Here is an 11190-nt window from a genome sequence, read left to right as displayed (position 1 = left end):
AGGCGTTACACCTGCAAACTCTTCCGGCCTCGATGAGAGTAGCTATAGTGATTATGATCTCTAAACCAGATAGGAATCTGGGAAAACCAAGCTCCTATAGGCCGATTTCTCTCTTAAACTTGGATAATAAAAGCCTGAGCGGGGTGGTAGCGATTAGGCTCCTACCTTGCATTCCAGCTCTTTTACATGCCAATCAATCTGTTATATACCAAACATAATAATACTCAACACTTGCACCGACTAGCACACGTGTGGCACACACTTCCATAGAAACCAAAGATTGTACCTTGGCACTATTCAACATAGAACAAGTCTTTGATTTGGTGGACTGGTCATTTCTGTGGGCAACACTAAAGCTAATGGGAATAGGAGAAGGATTTATTAGATGGTTGCAATTATTATACACAACCCCTTAGGCCCGGTTGTGTATGAGGGGATTGATTTTGCAGGCCTTCGCATTTCAACGGGGCACCAGACAGATGTGTCCTGTGTCGCCACTTCTCTTTTTCTCTTTGCAGTGGCAATGGAATCACTAGTTGAATCTCCACAAAAACAATTAGATAACTGGTAGCTTCAACTAGGGGACACTAATCACGTGGTCTCTATGTCCGTGGATGATACGCTAATATACACTCAAAATCTACCCAAGCGATCCCTAAATTATTAGATATATTGAGCAAGTTTGGTGAACTGGCTGGATTGCGAACAATCCCTAACAAATCAACATTGTTGCCATTAGGCTGATTAGCCAAGGCGCTACAAGAATCACAGCTGACGGTGGGAATCCCTTAGGCGGTAACTGACCCCAAATATCTGGGAATCAGGTTGGCAGGCTCACCCGAGAGTCACCTTGAAATTAACTCATGGGTAAAATTGCAATTGCAAAAATTATCGTTTTGCCACAGTGCCTATATGTGTTCCAACATTCGTTCAATGAGAGCCCTACTTATTTCTTTAAAACAATAAATAAACTGATCTCTTTTTTTTTTCTTTTTGTCTTTTTTGTGTCCTCATACATGCCACCAGCAGATAAAACCTCTAAGTGGGATCACTCCGTGCCAACTGCACAGTTGGTTTACTAGGATTCCGCCCTCGATGGAGTGTGCAAAGCATACAGAGATTGCCCAGAGGCAGGCTATATCTTGGTCCAACTCCCCTTTCGACACGTTACCTGGGAGTACCAGGCCAATAACAACTGGCATAATCATTGGACTTTGGTTAACTTTCGGCCCAAGTTGTTAAAGCTGACCACACTTTGCTAGCGCTTTCGTCACCACACAGCATGTCCGACTGACTTATCATCATGACATTCCGCAGGCAATCTGTGAATTTTGGAGGTGCCACTGACTTCCATCCTCTACAAATTTCTCTCCTTGCGATTACAATTACATAGAAGATAAATTGAGTGGCTGGGTTGTTTAGCACGTACCCCGAGGGGAGCCCAAAAAAGATTAATCTACGGCAGCATGCAATTGATGTTAACAAAACCTCTTCCAAAAAACCACAGACCTGTCTCCAATAACTGGTGATTTGTCGACACTCAAAAAACATATGCAGATCATCAGCTGCTCCCAGCTTACACTTTGGGCAACAGTATCTCTCTGCTGATAACCTGGAGAGCTTGGCCAGAGTCCAATACACCCTGTAAGTTGTAAATAGGTGATTCCTTCTGAGGTTAGCTGGTTTAATTGTTTTTTGTGATATAACGAATGCATCAGTCAAGATTTTCCTGATCTCCTCCGGGTTACCTACTATGTCTCCACTCCAAAGATTGGATATCTCGGACGTTAACGTGTCATTTGCCCCGATCAGAATATTGTATCAGAATGCGACCTCACGTCTCCAGACACTACATCTGTCAATAAGATCTAAGAATTGGGGCTCCTCCTGCATCCCCCAATCTTGTCTCGCCCACCATGAGGACAACTGATAAAACTTGAATCTTGTTAATGACCCCCCAGTTAAATTAACTAATGAGTCTCCGTCCAGCAGTTGGGAGTTGGTACTAAGGTCTACCCACTTTACTACACCTGCCTCTCTCAATGGGGTTGCCAATCTGTCTAAGAGACAATCCGGGGTACCGGGTGAGTCCCAGATTGGAGCATGCATATTATAGTCGGGGATTTGTGAGACTTTCCGGAGATACAGCCAGGTTCTTAATGCAGCCTGCAGAATTTTCAGGCGGACCTTTTTGTAACATTTTTGATGTCCAAATTTGTAAAGAAAAAAGTCTGGGCTGAGTGACTGGTCAGATAACATTGCCTGGAATAGGCGACCATGCGAGAAGGAGTCAAGCCTGTTCGCCAAGATTCTAACATTCTTAAGCTGGAAGGCGTAGCAGTACATCAAAAGATCAGGTAGTGCAAGGCTGCCCAGCTTCAGCCCCCTTCTCAACTTCCTCCAAGCGATTCCGGGAGATTTTGTGGCCCAGATGAATGAACCAATTTTGCCTTGTAGCTTGGCAATGTCTTTGTGGTCAAAAGATAATGGTATGTTATTAAAGAGGAAGGTTATTTTAGGGAGAATGGTCATTTTTATGAGGTTCACTCTTCCATAGATATTCAAAGGGAGAGTCACCCGCCTTGATAGTAGCTTACTAACTTCCTTTACTACCATCTGCCAGCTGGTTTTGGCGGTATCTGCTAGTTTCTGAGTAAGCTGTATCCCTAAATACCTCATTTTTTGTTTAGCGCCCTGTACTGGGGGAACTGTTCCAACTCATGATTTTGGTCTTCTCCTTGTTTATTTTGTAACCCAACACCCTCCCAAATACTTCAGATAATTTAAATATTAAGGGGATCGATTCTGTAGGTCTGGTGGTATGAAGGAGAAGATCATCTGCATATAATGCGGTTTTAAGTTCAACCTCCCCCATTTTAAAGGGCAGGATGTTAGGATCTGATCTCAGGGAGCATACAAAGGGCTCGATGTAGACATCGAACAGTAGGGGAGACAGGGGACATCTCTGCCATGTGCCTCTGGAGATGTTGAACCAGTCCGTCATGCCCCCATTGATCAATACTCTGGCGCGAGGTTCCTTATATAGGGATTTAATTCCCTCAATAAACTTGAATGGGAACCCTAGCTTAGCCATTGTCTCCCAGAGAAAGACCCAATTTACCTGGTTAAACGCCTTAACGGCATCTATCGCTACTATTGTTAGAGGGAGGCGCCTTTCTTCTGCAAAATCTATTGCCCCCAATACCTGAAAGGTAAGTTCGTTCAGCTGTCGACCTGGTATGAAGCCTCTCTGATCATGGTGAATTATTGACTTTATGACTTTTGCTAGCCTGGAGGCTAGTAACCCGGAGTAGATTTTCAAATCAGAGTTCGAAAGAGAAATGGGCCTATAGGATTCTATCCTCATTACTATAAGAGTAGCTTCAAGCCAGGAAGTGGGTGTATTTTCCGCTTGAAGGAGGATTCTGTTAAAAAGTGATACGAGGACGGGCAGGATTACTTCTAGATTGTCTTTGTAAACGTCTGATGGTAGGCCATCTGGGCCTGCCGCTTTCCCCCTACTCATCTTCTTCAGTTGCGCCCTCACTTCCCCTTCTGTGATCTCACTGATTAGTAAACTCTTAGCCTCCTCGAGTAGTTGGGGTAGGTCTATCCGGCCCAGCCAAGAATCCACTGCCTCTAATTCAATGCCACAGATCTCTTGGTAAAGGTCCTTAAAGAATCCTCTTGCTTCTTCCCTGATCAGATCATCACCTGTTAACTTAATCCCAGATACTCGATGGAATAGCAAGTCTATGTTGTTCCTACTCTTCTCTGCCCTCGCTTTCCAGGCAAGAAGGGCTCCACATTTCTCCCCATATTCAAAGTTCTTCATTTTACTGACCTCCCATCTGTCCTTGATAGCTTTATCGCTTCTTGCCTGGAATTGAGATTGGAGATCCAGAAGTTCTTTTTCTAGCCTTGGGATACTTTCCCTATCCATCCGGACTGCTGACTGCAGCTCCAGTTCCTTCTTTTTGATTCCTTCAAGGTCTTGTGTTTCTCTTATCTTTAATGATTTTCTTTTAAAAGACATCATGGAACTCAAAATACCTCTAAAGTACTCCTTGAAGGAATCCCAGACGAGTTGTTCTGTGCCGGAACCCATATTGAACAGGAAGAACTCAGATATACTTTCTTTGATCTTGGACAAAGTCTTATTTTCCAGCATGAGGGTTCTGTCCAGGGTCCATCTGACCACAGTGGGCTTAATTCTAAAGTTCCATATAGGCTCTATCACAGAATGGTCAGAGATACCTAGTGATGAATGGGTTACTGACACTAAGTCGGGAATTAAAGAACGGTCTAACAGGAAATAGTGAATTCTTGAGTAGTGTTTATATTTTTTGCTGTAGAAGGTATACTCTTTAACAGCACCATACTTAACTCTCCATGAGTCTAAGATATTAAAGTCTTTCATAATATTTCTTAAAACTCAGAGGGAGTTTTTCCGGGTAGAATATTTTGCTCTGGAAGTACGATCCAACATACTATCAAAAACCAGATTAAAGTCCCCTCCTAATATTACTGGTGCATTATACTGTAGTAGACTTCCCTCCAGCTTCAGAAGGAAGTTGGAGTTATCCTCGTTATGACCATAATACACTGCACAAGTATATGGGGCATTATCTATTGACAAAGCCGCATCTAACCATCTTCCGGACTGATCCGTATCCCATTTCCGGACTTGTATCCCCTTGTTAGCTCTTGTAATGATAGCTACCCCCTTGTTACCCCCGTCTGCCCTGAACAGAGTACCTATTCTACCCAACCTAGCTTGCTAAAAACTTGTTTACACACTTTTCCTCTAAATGAGTTATTTGTAGTAAACAGACTGATGCCAATGATTTTTTTAAAAATTCACACACCCTTGCTTGTTTTTTCATGCTCCCAACTCCATTTAGGTTTCAAGAGAGAATTTTTTTTACTACTCAGTCTACTAACAGCCATGATAGTCTGTACAAAAAAGCGACATTCCCACCTTCCGATGAGCTGACTGACTTGCTGGTTTTACATTATACGAGGACTTTTTATTTTTACCCTTCCCCTTAAACCAATCCCTAACCCTCCCACAAGGAACCCTCCCATCAAAATAGGCACTGGTCTCGCCCATGGGGAGCCCCCAGCTCCTGCGGTACTGCACACTCTTATATAACTGATGCAGGATTAACATGTGTATAAAACATTTATTTTTTCTTTTCGCCCTATACCAAGTTTTAAAAAAAATTTTATACGATTATTTTATACCTGTGCTCTCTTTTTCAGATAAATTGCTAACTTGAAAGAGGAGATTCATAAATAAACTGATGATCAAACTATTATGGGGTCTAAACAAAAAAAGAGTGAGGTAATCAACACATTGCAGAGAACGTGGCAAAACGGGGGGTTTGAGGTCCCCCACATGAAATTCTACTATCTGGCCTACCAACTTCAGCATGCAATTTACTGGCTTGACGACAATGATAATTGGAAAAAAGGTCACTTGCAGAAACATATGAGGGTGACTCGCAAGTGGGATATTTAATGAGGGGGTGGGAGTGCCAGGGGCCTGCCCATACGTAATCCAAAATGTGACCCGAGTGTGGGAACTCGCAGTTAAAAAGGTGATAGGCCATGCCCCATATGCACCAGATTTTTCGCTGTGGGTAATCCAACCCGATGTTAAACTAGCTGAATCCATGTAATTCAATACATGGAGAGAAGGTGGCTGCTTGACAATGGGAGACCTGTTTTTACACAACCAATTCACGGAGGACATGTTTAAGTTAGGACAAGGGCAATTTTTGCAATACAGGAAGATATTGCACATGACCAGTGAATTTAGGGCATTTATTCCAGAGGAGCCATCGACAACAAAAGTACTGCAAGTTATTCTGTATATGGCACGGAGAGGGTTGCTTGATCTCACACATGTACCATGCATTAAGGGAAGACTTGAAGACCCCAGTCCTGGTGGTCCAGGCACGATGGGAAGAAGCCATGGGAGTGCCCCTCTCAGAACGGGAGTGGTTTAAAGTGCATGAGGGAGTTGGGAAGGTAAATTCCAACCAAAGGTTTAAATTAATACAATATGATAACAAAATCTTCCCAAAACCAATCAGCCGAATGCCCCCACTGTAGAAGCGAGGAGGAGGACTTTCTTCATTTACTTTGGCACTGTCCAGTCATAGTCTCCTATTGGACCAAAACCTTGGAAAAATTCGGAAAGGTCATGGGATGGACAGTCTCCCAAGAAAGGAAAACAGTGTTACTGGGCTTACTACCCACCCCCAAAAATAAAAGGTTAAGTAGAAGATTGATAATGTTGGTATCAACACGACGAAAAACTGGAAGACGACTTAAAGTGCGTTGGCTACGATGCTAGCAAACATTAAAAATATGCAAACAGCAATAGTAACACCCACTGCAAATGCCCCACAGAAGCGACTTTCCATTAATATGAATGAAAAACATGAGACAGAAGGAAGTTAGGAAGTAGATAACAGTACATGACTTAAACAAGGATCTTATCTGTGATGGGCCGAAGGTGCGAAGAAGCTGAGTTGTGTAGGTAGTAAGGGTGGGCGAATTTTGCGGAATCCCGGTCCGTGAATTCAAGCAAAATGGCAAAAAAACGGCGAGTTCGCTGATTTTCCCGCGAAATCGCTGATTTTTTGCCATTTGCACCAATCGTGTGTCTGTAACTTTGCCACAGCGCCGAAAGGTGCCGAGGTCCCTAGAGTGCGCTGTCCATCATAGTAGGGAAAAGGGCGGGAAGACGTTGCATACCCTAGTGTGTGTGTGGCGGGGCCAAACGGGAGGGGCATCTATGCAAGTTCACATGCCTCTTGTTTATAAAGGGTCAGAGGCCCATCAGAGCTGCAGATGAGGAGAAAGCAGCCTCCTGGTCACAGGAAGTACAGGGGATAGTTCTCTAGAAACTTGTGGATGCCAAGACCTCCATCAAGGATTACGGATAGTTGTAGAAGGTAGATCTGGGAAGAAAGCACACCTGCCTAGTTTCGACCGTGCTTACTAGTTTTTAGGGCTGATTATAATGCGTTACTGAATTTGAGCTTCAACGCGGGCACCTGCTTTATTTATGTCTGTAACGGCTCCCTGTTGAGTTTTAGTTTTTGTGACAGGAGCATCATGCCAGAATGTATCCTGCTGCCTGCAAATTTTTCCGAGAAGATGCAACCGTGTTGTGCCATACCTCTACTCAACTGGAGTACTTTCTACTGGCAAATCAGTAAGTGCTACCTCGTTGGGTAAATGTATCATGCTTTTCCTACACTGCAGCTGTGTAAAGGGCCAGAAGAATTATCTCCAGTGACCATGTGTGTCTGTAACTTTGCCACCGCGCCGAAAGGCGCCGAGGTCCCTCGAGTGAGCTGTCCATCATAGTGGGGAAAAGGGCGGGAAGACGTTGCATACCCTAGTGTGTGTGTGGCGGGGCCAAACGGGAGGGGCATCTATGGGAGTTCACATGCCTCTTGTTTATAAAGGGTCAGAGGCCGATCAGAGCAGCAGATGAGGAGAAAGCAGCCTCCTGGTCATAGGTAGTACAGGGGATAGCGCTCGAGAAACTCGTGGATGCAAAGACCTCCATCAAGGATTACAGCTAATTGTAGAAGGTAGATCTGGGGAGAAAGCACACCTGCCTAGCCTCGACCATGCTTACTAGTCTTTTGGTCTGATTGCAATGCGTTACTGAATTTGAGCTTCAACGTGGGCACCTGCTTTATTTATATCTGTAAGTGCTCCCTGTTGAGGTTTAATTTTTGTGACAGGAGCACCGTGCCAGCTTGTATCCTGCTGTCTGCATATTTATCCACGAAGATGCAACCGTGTTGTGCCATACCTCTACTCAACTGGAGTACTTTCTACTGGCAAATCAGTAAGTGCTACCTCGTTGGGTAAATGTATCATGCTTTTCCTACACTGCAGCTGCGTAAAGGGCCAGAGAGTTATCTCCAGTGACCATGTGTGTCTGTAACTTTGCCACCGCACTGAAAGGCACCGAGGTCCCTCGAGTGAGCTGTCCATCATAATGGGGAAAAGGGCGGGAAGACGTTTCATACCCTAGTGTGTGTGTGGTGAGCCAAACGGGAGGGGCATCTATGTGAGTTCACATGCCTCTTGTTTATAAAGAGTCAGAGGCCAATCAGAGCAGCAGACGAGGAGAAAGCAGCCTCCTGGTCACAGGAAGTACAGGGGATAGCACTCGAGAAACTCGTGGATGCAAAGACCTCCATCAAGGATTACAGCTAATTGTAGAAGGTAGATCTGGGGAAAAAGCACACCTGCCTAGCCTCAACCGTTCTCACTCGTTTTTTGGGCTGATTATAATGCGTTACTGAATTTGAGCTTCAACGCGGGCACCTGCTTTATTTATATCTGTAAGTGCTCCCTGTTCAGGTTTAATTTTTGTGACAGAAGCATTGTGCCAGAAGTCAAGTCAAGTCAAGAGATTTATATAGCGCGCTACATACCCATAGGGTCTCAAGGCGCTAGAGGAAGGGTGGGGAATTACTTGTCGAATATCCAAGTTTTAAGTTGTTTTCTGAATGCTAGGTGGTTCTGAGTAAGGCGAAGGTGAGTGGGAAGTGAGTTCCAGGTTTTAGCTGCCAGGTAGGAGAAGGATCTACCTCCCATGGTGGTTTTGTTGATGCGAGGTACAGTGGCAAGGGCTTGGTTGGAGGATCGTAGCTGACGGGAAGGGGTGTAGAAGGACAGTCGTGTGTTGAGGCATTCGGGTCCAAGTTCGTAAAGTGCTTTGTGTGCGTGGGTTAGGAGGCGGAAGGTAATCCTCTTATTTACGGGGAGCCAGTGGAGGTTTTTCAGGTGACCAGAGATGTGTTCTTTACGCGGGATGTCTAGTATGAGCCTGGCTGCAGCGTTCTGGATGCGTTGGAGTTTTTTCTGGAGTTTTGCGGTGGTACCGGCGTATAGTGTGTTTCCGTAGTCCAGGCGGCTCGTAACCAGTGCGTGGGTGACCGTTTTTCTAGTTTCGGTGGGGATCCAGCGAAATGTTTTTTTGAGCATGCGAAGAATGTTGAAGCAAGATGATGAAACGGCGTTGACTTGTCTTGTCATCGAGAGTGAGGAGTCCAAGATGATGCCCAGGTTCCGTGCGTGGTCCGTCGGGATGGGTGCTTTTCCAAGGGCTTCTGGCCACCAAGAGTCATCCCAGGCGGAGGGGGAGGTGCCTAGGATGCGGACTTCTGTTTTGTCTGAGTTCAGTTTCAGACGGCTGTGCTTCATCCACTCGGCTACTTCTTTCATTCCTTCGTGTAAGTTGGTTTTGGCGGTGTTAGGGTCTTTGGTGAGTGATAGGATCAGTTGAGTGTCATCCGCGTAGGAGATGATGTTGAGATTGTGTTGGCGACCGATGGCCGCAAGGGGGCTGATGTATTCGTTGAAGAGGGTGGGGCTGAGTGACGATCCTTGTGGCACGCCGCAGATGACTTCAGAGGCCTCTGACTTGAATGGTGGGAGGCGGACTCTCTGGGTTCTTCCGGTGAGGAACGAGGTGATCTATTCCAGTGCTTTTCCTTGGATTCCTACGTTTCTGAGGCGCTGTAGAAGGGTGCTATGGCAGACTGTGTCGAAGGCAGCGGAGAGGTCGAGGAGGATGAGGGCGACTGTGTCTCCATTGTCCAATAGAGTTCGAATGTCGTCTGTTGCTGCGATAAGTGCGGTCTCAGTGCTGTGTTTGGCTCGGAAGCCGGACTGTGAGGGGTCGAGGGATTTGTTGGTTTCGAGGAAGGAGGCGAGTTGGTTGTTGACAGCTTTCTCGATGACTTTGGCCGGGAATGGAAGAAGCGAGATGGGGCGGTAGTTTTTGAGTTCGGTGGGGTCAGCTGTGGGTTTTTTCAGAAGGGCGCTGAGTTCTGCGTGTTTCCAGCTTTCCGGGAAGGTGGCGGCGTTGAGGGAGCGGTTGATGACATCTCGGAGGTATGGTGCTATGATGGAGTCTGCTTTCTTGAAGATGTGATGAGGGCATGGGTCAGTTTGGGATCCTGAGTGGATGGAGTTCATCAGGCGGATGGTGTCCTCAGTGGAGATTGGGTTCCAGTCATTAAGGATGTTCAAGGGGGATGAAGGTCCTGCAGAAGGTTGGGTGGGTTGGACTTCGGGTCGGTTGTCGAAGCTGTTGTGGATGTCTGCGATTTTGTTGTGGAAGAAGGAAGCTAGGGAGTCGCAGAGGGCTTGAGAGGGAGTGATGTCGTTGGAGTTGGCTGAAGGGTTGGTAAATTCTTTGACGATGTTGAATAATTCCTTGCTGTTGTGGGCGTTGTTATCTAGACGGTCTTTGAATGCGGCTTTCTTGGCAGACCGGATTAGTTGGTGGTGTATGCGGGTGGCGTTCTTGAAGGCGTCCCTGGTGCTGGTGTTTGGGTCTTTTTTCCAGGCCTTCTCGAGGGAGCGACAGTGTTTCTTCGATTTCTTAAGATCATCGTTGAACCAGGAGGCGTTTTTGCTGCCTGGTTTGCTTTGACGTTTTTTCAACGGTGCTAGGATGTCGGCGCTGTTGGATATCCATTGGGTGAGGTTAATGGCTGCTTGGTCGGGGTTTGAGGAGTGGACAGGGGGGTTTTGAAGAAGCGATGAGGAGATCTGGTCGATGGTGATTTTGTTCCAGTTTCTTCGGATGGTGGGTTGAGGATGGTTGTGGATTGTGGTCTTATTGTATGTGAAGTGAACGCAGCTGTGGTCCGTCCAGTGAAGAGCTGTGGTGTGACTGAAGGAGACATTTTTGCTGGAAGTGAAGATAGGGTCGAGTGTGTGACCAGCAATGTGGGTGGGGGTAGTGACCAGTTGTTTGAGTCCGAGGTTGGCAAGATTGTCCAGAAGGGTGGTGGTGCTGCTGTTGTTGTTCTTTTCCAGGTGAAAGTTGAGGTCTCCCAATAGAATGTAGTCCTCGGAGGGGAGGGCGTGTGGGGTGATAAAGTCAGTGATGTCGTCACTGAATTGTGCACGGGGTCCTGGAGGCCGGTAGAGGAGGGTGCCTCTGAGTGTGGTCTTGGGGTTGGTGTGGATCTGGAAGTGGAGGTGTTCGGCGCTGGCAAGGTTGGCGTCAGAGCTGGTTGAGATGCGGATGGAGTTCTTATGGACGATAGCGATGCCTCCTCCTGTTTGCTCGATGCGGTCCTTACGGATGATCTTGTATCCTTCCGGGATGGCAATGGTGATGTCTGGGGCTGA

This window comes from Lissotriton vulgaris, unplaced genomic scaffold (genome assembly GCF_964263255.1).
Source record: "Lissotriton vulgaris unplaced genomic scaffold, aLisVul1.2 SCAFFOLD_845, whole genome shotgun sequence".
Classification (NCBI taxonomy): domain Eukaryota; kingdom Metazoa; phylum Chordata; class Amphibia; order Caudata; family Salamandridae; genus Lissotriton; species Lissotriton vulgaris.
The sequence above is the reverse complement of the archived record's forward strand: the minus strand, read 5'-3'. Positions refer to the sequence as shown.